Source organism: Platichthys flesus, chromosome 13 (assembly GCF_949316205.1).
Source record: "Platichthys flesus chromosome 13, fPlaFle2.1, whole genome shotgun sequence".
Lineage (NCBI taxonomy): Eukaryota > Metazoa > Chordata > Actinopteri > Pleuronectiformes > Pleuronectidae > Platichthys > Platichthys flesus.
In genome coordinates this window covers 23,198,573-23,208,198 of record NC_084957.1, presented here as the reverse complement: position 1 = coordinate 23,208,198, position 9,626 = coordinate 23,198,573, and the positions used below count along the sequence as shown (strand labels likewise).

The 9,626-nt window shown below is 42.4% G+C and overlaps 1 pseudogene; it reads right to left on the bottom strand.

Annotated features, from left to right (window-relative positions):
- Positions 1 to 1,464: 1,464 nt before the first annotated feature.
- Positions 1,465 to 3,721, bottom strand: LOC133967135 (histone H3, embryonic-like; annotated as a pseudogene).
- Positions 3,722 to 9,626: the final 5,905 nt, after the last annotated feature.

Below are 9,626 nucleotides of genomic sequence, written 5' to 3'. Positions count from 1 at the left end.
GATCCTCGGAACATGTTGTATAAAGACAACACAAACGGGTGATATTATTAGCGCTGCATGGATTAAAGTTTTCCGTCGCTATGACGGATTTCCGTCAACTCCGCTCGCATAAGGCTAAAAATGAGATCGATGCAGATCCGAAGAGAAAAAAAAATTGGGGGGGGGGCTGTAACACTGATATGATTTGCATAACTTCACCAATCAGCTGTGATTTTTTTAACCTTTTGTTGGTGAACCATGCCTTGCGTGTTTCTCATGTTTGAATGAATAAGTTGACGCGGCATTTAAAAAAAAAATCCATGCGTTGGCAGAGCATTGGAAATAAATCCCCATGCGTTGTGCTTGGTTTTCTTGTGTTTGGCAATTTAGCTAGTGTTTCGGATTAAGTTCAGTTGTGGCAAAAAATGACTGTTTGAACAGATAGACCATCTTGTGTTTCGCTTTGATCAGTCATGACCACCGGTGAATCAATCATCGTCGGCAGATACAGAAATAATTAAATAAAAAGTTCTAAATCAACAGACGTCTTAAAATGCTCTCCTTTTCGTTTGGCCTGGACCTACACGATGTAGAGAATTATTGAAAAAAGGAGCAGAAGCGTGAGAAAAGGCTTACAATTAAAGAATCAAAGAAAGAAAGAAAAAAAAAAAATCTCCGACAGGCAGAGACGCAACGCGAGTCACTTTCTACCAGCACCACGTCTGAATGAACCCACGTTTAACAGAACTCTACTGGTTAATAAGTAAGTACAAACTGAAATAAAAACAAACTTCAAGCTGAAGAAACCCTAAACGTTAACCGAAAAGACCCGCGAACCTGAGTGACTGAGAGAGACAGAGAGCTGTTCTGTGAGTGAGTGAGCAGAGCGGTGTGTGAAGGGGAGGAGCGCTGTGATGCTGTGTGAGGATTTTCATTCAGTCCGAGCACAGATAATGACTCGTATTACTCGTAAAATACTCGTGCTCGGCAAAAGTGCTTTATCCGTACCGGATACTCGTTTCAGCCGAGTATCCGGTACGGATAAAGCACTTTTCCCACCGGAGGCTGAGGGGTCGCGCTGCGCCAAGGCTGCCTCGCGCCGTGAGGCGATTGTTTCGGCGTCGAGTCTATTTTTGTTTGCGCTTGACGCGAGCGTATCGCGCCAGTAAACACACTGAAAAATGATTTTAAACGATATTGATTACATATTTTATATGATATAAATGATAAAGTATGCATCCCATAGTTTGTATTCCCCTTCTGTTGTCCTGGAGTTTTAATTTTACCAATTTTACCAATCACATTATTAAATGCCCCCCTCTGCTCCCCATTGTCTTGAGTGGAGAGTACGTGATTTACCCTCGACACCCGACATTGAACGGAGCAAACAGCGGAGAAGTTCTTGAATATGGATGACATTAAATTAGGACGCTGTTGCAGTTAATGTTGGAGCAACAAGTGACCATATGCTTTTATACTACTGGGTCAACGGGTGATATCAGCCTCGCTGGCCTCCTGCAGAGTCATGACAGCGGAGTTCTGGGAGCGCAGGTCGGTCTTCTCTCACCAGGCGCTGGAAGGGCAGCTTGCGGATCAGCAGCTCCGTAGATTTCTGGTAGCGACGGAACTCTCTCAGAGCCACGGTCCCGGGCCGGTAGCGATGAGGCTTTTTCACGCCGACGGGGGCCGGGGCGCTCTTACGGCAGCCCTGGTCTCCAGCTGCTTCCTGGGGGCTTTTCCGCCGGTGGATTTACGAGAGAGTGAATAAACTCGTGAAACAGAGAAGTACCGTCATGTAATCCACTGATTTCAACAATGTAACTGTATTCTGAATACCATCTATTTAATTTGTAACTGTAACGGAATACAGTTACTCACAATTTGTATTCTAAATACGTAACGCCGGTACATGTATTCCGTTACTCCCCAACACTGGCTACATTTACAAAAACGCAATTGCGCGGACTGATCCGAAAGCCATTTATCCTTCTTCTCTCTCATTTGTATTCTGTGCAATGAAAATCAAGAAGCAAGTAAAAATCTGAGTTATCTATGTTGTTACTGTCAGTGCATTATGAGCCTATATCTAGGCATATTTGTTGAAAAATACGTGCCCGGGAAAAAAATAAAAAATGATAATTGTGTTGTTTTTTTGGGGGGCGCATTATTTGGCGCTCCCCCTCTAGATGGCGCTCCAGGCGGCCGCCTATACCGCCTGTAGGAAAGGCCGCCACTGCTATCAAAGCAGCAGTCACTTTGCTTTCGGTTTTGGCAGCATGGACGCCCTTCTACTGAAGGAAGGCACTGATGTGTCGGAAATCGATAAAACGGTAAAAAATAAGTGGAGATGGGCTTGGCTATGCGAAGTAGGTGATAATGGCAAGCCATTTAGCTCTTGGTGCAAAAAAATGAAAATGACAGGAGTTTGCTTTTGTGTGGTGTGCCATAAAAAAATAGTGTATGGGAGCAATGGCAAGAAAGTCCTTTCACGCCATCAGTCTGAAGCTAGCCATAAGGCTAATGTTAGAGCTCTTCGGCACACATCATCATTGCCTGGTGCTGCAGTCACCACAACAGAAGTAGGTCCCTCCAAGGCTGATCGTGTCTGCACGCAGAAAGTGCGAATTTGCTCTTTCATAGCAGAGCATGACCTGTCCCTGACCATATCACAGCCCCTTGTCAACCTGATTCGATCAGTTGCAGAAGACCAGAGCACACTCTCCAGGCTGTCATTGTGCAACGCACACGCCTCCTACTTGTGCACACATGGCATTGCAGCCTATTGCAAAACAGAGTTGTCCATGAAGCTACAAACAAAGAGGTTCTCTTTGAATGCAGATGAGGCAACTAATGTTAATATGGACAAGATTTTAAATGTGCTTGTACGGTTCTTTGATGAGGATTTGGGTAAAGTTGTGACCCAGCATTTTGGATCAAGGAAAGTCAACATTGCAGTTGCCTCAACCCTCAAAAATGCAATCGAAGAAATCCTCAACTCATACAATTTGAACTGGGATCAGGTCATGTCTGTTTTGCTTGACAACTGCAGCGTCATGAGAGGAAAGCGATCTTGAGTGGAGACCCAGATCAGGAAAGAAAACAATGCAGTCCTTCAGTGGAGACACGGTGCATATGGTGTCAAATTCTGCCAAGGCCCTTTTGAATCCATTCAAGAGTTGTGTTGAAGAATTCTGTACGGATGTGTATTATGACATTGAAAAGTTTCCAAAGCAGAAGGAGCTGTTTAGAGAGTTTCAATCTCTTCTACACATGAAGAACAAGAGCCTAATCCGCCCCATCAGCAGCAGGTTCCTTCAGATTCTGGAGGTGTGCAACAGGATAAGGGAGCTAGTGGATCCACTGATTGCACACTATTTCAGCTTCCTGTCACCCCATGATCAGCGCAAATACAGGTGAGATGGAGTAGTCTAGTCTTTCCTTTCAATATTTTCTTCATCAAATGTGTTAAATTAAATTTAAAGTCAGATCAAATGCAATAATTGTATTTACTCTGCTTACTCCTCTTAGTCTTATGTATGCCCTATGTTTGTATTTAAATGTTTTACAGATGGCTGCTCAACCAGGTTCTGCAGAAGCATGGGGTTACAGCTGAGGAAAAGGCTAGGATGGATGTACTACATCAACAACTTGCCAAATCAACAAAGGGTCAAACCGATGTAAATAGTGACAGGAAGACAATAATCTGTGTACTTTTCACAGAGTTCAGTAAGCTCACAGCCATTATAGACCTATACAGAGGTATACTCCCATCCTTCCAGGTCTTCCTCAAATAACTGCAGTATGAAAAGCCTATGCTTCATGTTCTGCATGTCGAAATGGTGCTGCTGGTGAGAGACGTTCTCTCCAAGTTTATGAAGCCCGATGCCATCCCTTTGGATGTGAAGAGCTTGATTAATCTGGATATACAGAACAAAGACCTGCAGTATCCAGATAAATTGTTGTCGGTTGGGAAATTCAGCCATTGTGTAGTCAACAAGGCCAGTGTGGAGAAGAAACCTTGGGTGAAGGAGTTATACACCTCACTCAGAGAGGGCTACATCAAGGCAGCTGCATTCCTGATAAAAAACCTCCCCTTGAGCAACGTCATCATTTCCTCTTTGTCTGCACTGTCACCTTCGTTGATCCAGGACCAAAACGTGCTTACTGCATTTAGCACTTTGGCCAAGGCTCTGCCAAATGTCATCACCACTAATGAACTGGGCGAGCTGGATGAAGAGGTGAGGGCCTACCAGACTGACCTGGATCTGGAGGACAAGGCCAAAGGTTTTGATGAGAATTCTGCACGTATTGATGCTGACTGGTGGAGGGAAATCTTTGTAATGAAGACACCAGAAGGCTCAATCAGATTTCCTGTCTTGGGCAAATTGGTGAGGGCACTGCTCTCTTTGTTTACTGGCCCTCTCGTTGAAGGTTCATTCAATATAATGGATGATATCATTGAGAAGGATAGGACCAGGTTAAACATTGAGACCTATGAAGGCTTGGCTGTGATCAAAACACACCTGAAGGCAGCAGAACAAACAGCCTCTAAGATGACAATTAGTGCTGCAATGAGGAGTTTGTGTCTCTCATCATTTCACCGGTACAAATGCCATCTTGAGAAGAAGAAAGAGAAAATGAATGAAGAGAAGGATCGGAAAATCAGGGAAGCATTAAAAGTCCTCTCAGCAGTGAGGGCGAAGAAGTTGAAAAAAGCTTCCACCTCTTCATCATCTTCATCTACTTCTGCTGCCAGACACTCCTCCTCCTCCACTAGAGCCTCCCACTCATACAGCTCAAGAAGAGCCATGTGTGCAACCAAATCTTCCCACCCTTTATCCTCCAAAACCAGAGGAGCTACCCCTGCAGGCCACCCCCCCTCCTCCTCTTCCTCATCTCCCTCATCTGGAAAAGCTACCCCTGCAGGCCACCTCCCATCTTTCACATCCAGAAAAGCTACCCCTGCAGGCCACTTCCCATCTTCATCATCTGGAAAAGCTACCCCTGCAGGAAAATCCTTAAAAGGCACTACTGCAAGAACTTCCTCCTCCTCCTCTACCTCTACCCCTGCAGGAAAACCCCTCTCCTCAAAAAGCACGCCTGCTAGAACCCCCTCCACCTCCTCCTCCTCCTCTACCCCTGCAGGAAAAACCCTCTCTTCAAAAGGAACTCCTGCAGGAACCTCCTCCTCAAAAGGCACTTCTGTTGGAACTCCCTCTTCCTCCTCCTCCTCTGGCTCATTTAAAGCCACACCTGCAGGAAAACCCTTTTCCTCTCCTCCTGGGCCAAAAAAACCTCCCCAGAAACGGGCATCAGGTGTCCTGAAGTTAGATGACTTTGGATTCACCACTAAAAGGCCAAAGAAGTAGACCTTTTCATTTTCTCTTCTTGGGTCTCAGTGTTTTAACTTATTTAGTACTGTTACCTTTAAGTTTTAAGTTATCTTTTTGTGTTACACCGTTTTGTTCAAACATTGTTCTCTTTAATATAATTGTTCTTGAAAGCATTGTGGAAATAAATGCTTGCTCTGACAACTTGTGCAGACGTTTTGTCATTTATAGCCCATTAACACGAATGGTGAAGTCTTGCAAAAAAATATTGGTTTTATGCCCTAGCTTTAAACTAGTAAGTGATAATGGACCACGTGAAGTTCAAATATCGAGGCGGTAAGCAGCCACGACCCAAAGTGAGTGCCGATTTTTTTTTTCAGTCAGATGATTTTTTTTTGCTTTAATCCCTGCTTCAGCGTCTGGTGTGAACAGCCAAGCGCCGGCGCGATAGGGATTAGCGCGGTGCTTTGGCTTCCCCTCTGCGTTCTCTGTTCCTCTGTCAAAATGAATGCGCTGTCGATGTCTTCTAAAACAGACTCAATGGCAGCATCTACACAGCTCAGCTCTCCAGCGGCAGGCAAGTTTGTTGAAAACAAATTCAACCCAAGCACACTTTTATGACGTGGTTGATTACATTACCGTTGATCATCTGTCCATCATCGTATAAAGCCGCCCTGACAATCTGATTGGTCCGAACAGTTTCTGTTCGGGCATAATTTCTACCGCATAATTTCTAACGGAGCGACTCCAGACCGAACTTCCCGACCTCAAATGTTGTGGGCGGGGCTAAGTTCGTCTGGCATCCAGGCTATAGCTTTACTAGTGCTTTGATAAATAACCAATGTGGCTAATTAGCCAGCTAATGATGCAAACTGCGACTGAGGAAGTTGTGTCCTAGTGTCAGAGGGCTGGAGAGAACTAACAGGAGGGTCACAATGTTGAGTTAGATAAACTATGTCCCCTGGCAGAGACCTCAAGCCTCCAAAACTCTGCCTGCCAAAAAGGCAAATACTCCTACTTATCAGGTCCAATCATAACAGAAAGTCAGAGTAAGGGAGACTAACAGATGAGTAGAAAGAGGAACAAAGGAGTGAAGTTGGAACGGAATTAGTTGCATGGAAAGAAAAAACGCAATAACACCGTCAGCTCTCGCCCCGAATAACAGGACAGCTTTTAACGTCAAATGACACCTCATCATAGGATGGGCTGTCCTTTCTCCACTTCAAATCACTTCTGTCAGTATGCTCGTTGCTAAAGAAAATTGAGATGAGTTTTTCAAAATGCGATCTTCTGTCATCTAGTCCAGTGGTTCCGACTGGTGTCCAAGTCTAGGTGTGACCTGGGATTTTAAGAGAAATGTACAAAATTAAGATTGCGATACTTTTATACTACTACAGGGCTCCATTGTGCAACCTGGAATTCTGCTCTTAATAAATAGTAAAAAGAATAATAATAATCAATCTATCGTTACCATCAGGTTATGTACCACAGTCTCTTAAGATAGCTGTTATCAAACCCCCTCAAACTCACCCTGGGCCCGGAGGTGTTAGCCAACTACAGACTGATATCCAACCTCCCCTTCCCGTCTAAAATTCTCTAAAAGTTGTAGCCAATCAGCTGTGTGAATTTCTCTAGGAAAGTAATGTATATGAAGACTTTAAGTCAGGGTTTAGCTGATTAGAATAAACAGTTTGTAGCATAATGGAAGGTAAATTAATTGATGGATTATTGTCAGTAATGCTAGATTATCTGAGTAGAAATATTGTATATCAAGCAGTCTTGTTGTAATCGTATTCCAAAATCAGCAGCCACCATGATAAGGAATCACGGTCACAATCAGATGCCACTATAGTTCACAGTCATTGTCCATCAGGATCCACCATCAGCTGCCACCTCGATCGTGGTCGACCACCACTATGAGATGCCAACACGGTACAGGTTGCATTATCTAACGATATAGCTATTCTAGATGACATTGCCCTTGCTTCCAATGAAAACATTATTTGGGAGTCATCTCTGATCCCGATTTGTCCCTTGATCCTTATTTAAAACAAGACTTTCACTCACGTTTTCTCCCCTCTTAAAAGGGTTTTAGGTAATTTTTCCTTACTCTTGTTGAGGGTTAAGGGCAGAGGATGTCACACCTAATAAGCCCTTTGATACAAATTGTGATATGTGAATACAAGCTATACAAATTAATTAGATTGATTTGTATGTACTAATTTCTCAAGCATTCTTTTCAGATGGTGGTACGTATTAGTGTATGACACTTCGAAGACCTTGATTATCAGTCAGTGTGAAGGAGAGCAACTTAAAGAAAGATAAAATGATTGGGTTTTGCATAAATAAAAAAAGAGGCATGCCTTGAGATTTTTGATTACCATTCAGTGTGCCTTAGGGTTTGGCAGAAAACATTTGAAAAACCACTGATTTAGACTATGGTGCCTGGACAGTACAAGAAACATTTTCAGAGAAACAGCAGTAAAAAAATCAACCTAAGCTGAAAAGCATTGGGGGAAATGCCTATTCCCTATGCGCTGTATACCATCAGGCAATGCTAATTTCTTTATACTAGAATTATTGCATTTCATACTACTTCTATTACTTTTAATAATAATTATAATAATAACAATAATACAAAATGACAGTAAAATGTCATTATCCTGCCACAAAAAAAAAACACATTCATGATGTCACTTAAAATATGACTTCATATAATGGTGAATTTTTGGAGGGATAATATGAACTGTAGAATGTTCTTATTATTTGCAAACATGAAATTGTTTTCTCATTTTGTTGAGCTTGACCTATCAGCTATTGTCAGCCTGCAAAGTAATAATTATATCAAGTAGGTTAAAAATCTGTCTTGAGTTATTTTCTACACTCAGAGATTTACACAGACAGAGATTAAAGCAATGCCCTGCTTGGTTGCTATACATGCACACAGGGAAACACTAAAGGTCATGGGCTTGCTATAGCATGCAACATACACTGAGATGTTGAGCCTTGAATGCATACTAATTTACTGCGGCTTTAAAGCAGTGAGAAACTGTGCCAACTTAACTGCATTTGCTTGGCATTGTGGTTGAATGGGGGAAATCTGGATCACCCCCTCCCTTAACTCAGGCTATTTCTTGCACTGCACCAGTAGGGTAAACAAGGGTAAACTCTGACTGAATGTCAATGGTTGGGAGTTTAGCTGGACTCAGTGCTTTGGTTTCTACTTAATTGGATTCAGGGTTTATTGCAATGTCGGTTTACACATAGAACGAATTTGCTGTGTTGAGTTTGTGCAGGTATAAATATAAAAAATAGGAGAGAAAATATGTATCAGCACAACATTAATCATCAGAGTTGGTCATGGCTCAGTGTCCTTGTCCATATGGATGTTAAATGAGGCAATGCTCCAAAACACAGCCAGTGTTTGATGCACTTGATGCTGCTGTTTTTGTAGAAATATTGGTCTCAGCCAAGAACCTGCTGAAATAATTGACTTATTTGTGGAACTGATCACTTATTCCAGGACTAAGAGTACAGTCAATAATAGTTTCTAATGAACCATGCATCAGCAGCATTTTCGTGCCCCTAAGACTTATTTCGAGCCAGGCTTATCAGCTGATTATTAATGCAAGGTTAAATCTCATTATTGGCCTCTGGCTGCGACCTGACAGTGTACTAGACATCTAATTAAATGTCCCTTTTTCAAAGTCAAATGTGCAGTAATTCATATCTTTAAACTTCACTATAATTAAGTTAAGATCTCAATCGAGACATTCCAAGATATGGTTTGATATTGCATTTGAAGGTCTTTCCTTTCTATATTCTGGGGGAAATTTGACATAACCTCTGGTGTATGGATCTTAGATAGCTTTTGTGCCACTGTAACTCTGCAGTACAGTCAGTGTGAAGGGCAGGGTGTCACTGCCAGAAAACCACAGCTCAGAGCAGCTGTAGTTATGGCATTTTTACAACAGCACAGATGATGTGTTTATCTGTCTGACTGTTTCTCTTTCTCCCCAACACCTGGTTATCCAGTGTATTTCTTACCAAACTCCAGATTTATTCATTCATAACTTTAGTTCGCCTGATTGCAGCAGTGATAATTGTGTGCTGTTGCAATTACAGGAGTCAGTCTGAAAATCTAACTATTTGTGAAAGGGCTGTACGCCTCCTTTCCAAAGATGTGTGCGCTAAAATAATTTAAGGGGTGCTAGTGTTTTGAACTGATTGTAAATTGCCTGCATTCTCGATTTGTTTGTCCTCATTCTGAAATATATTGAATTCTAGGTGGGATAAATAACATAATTTAACTGAAAT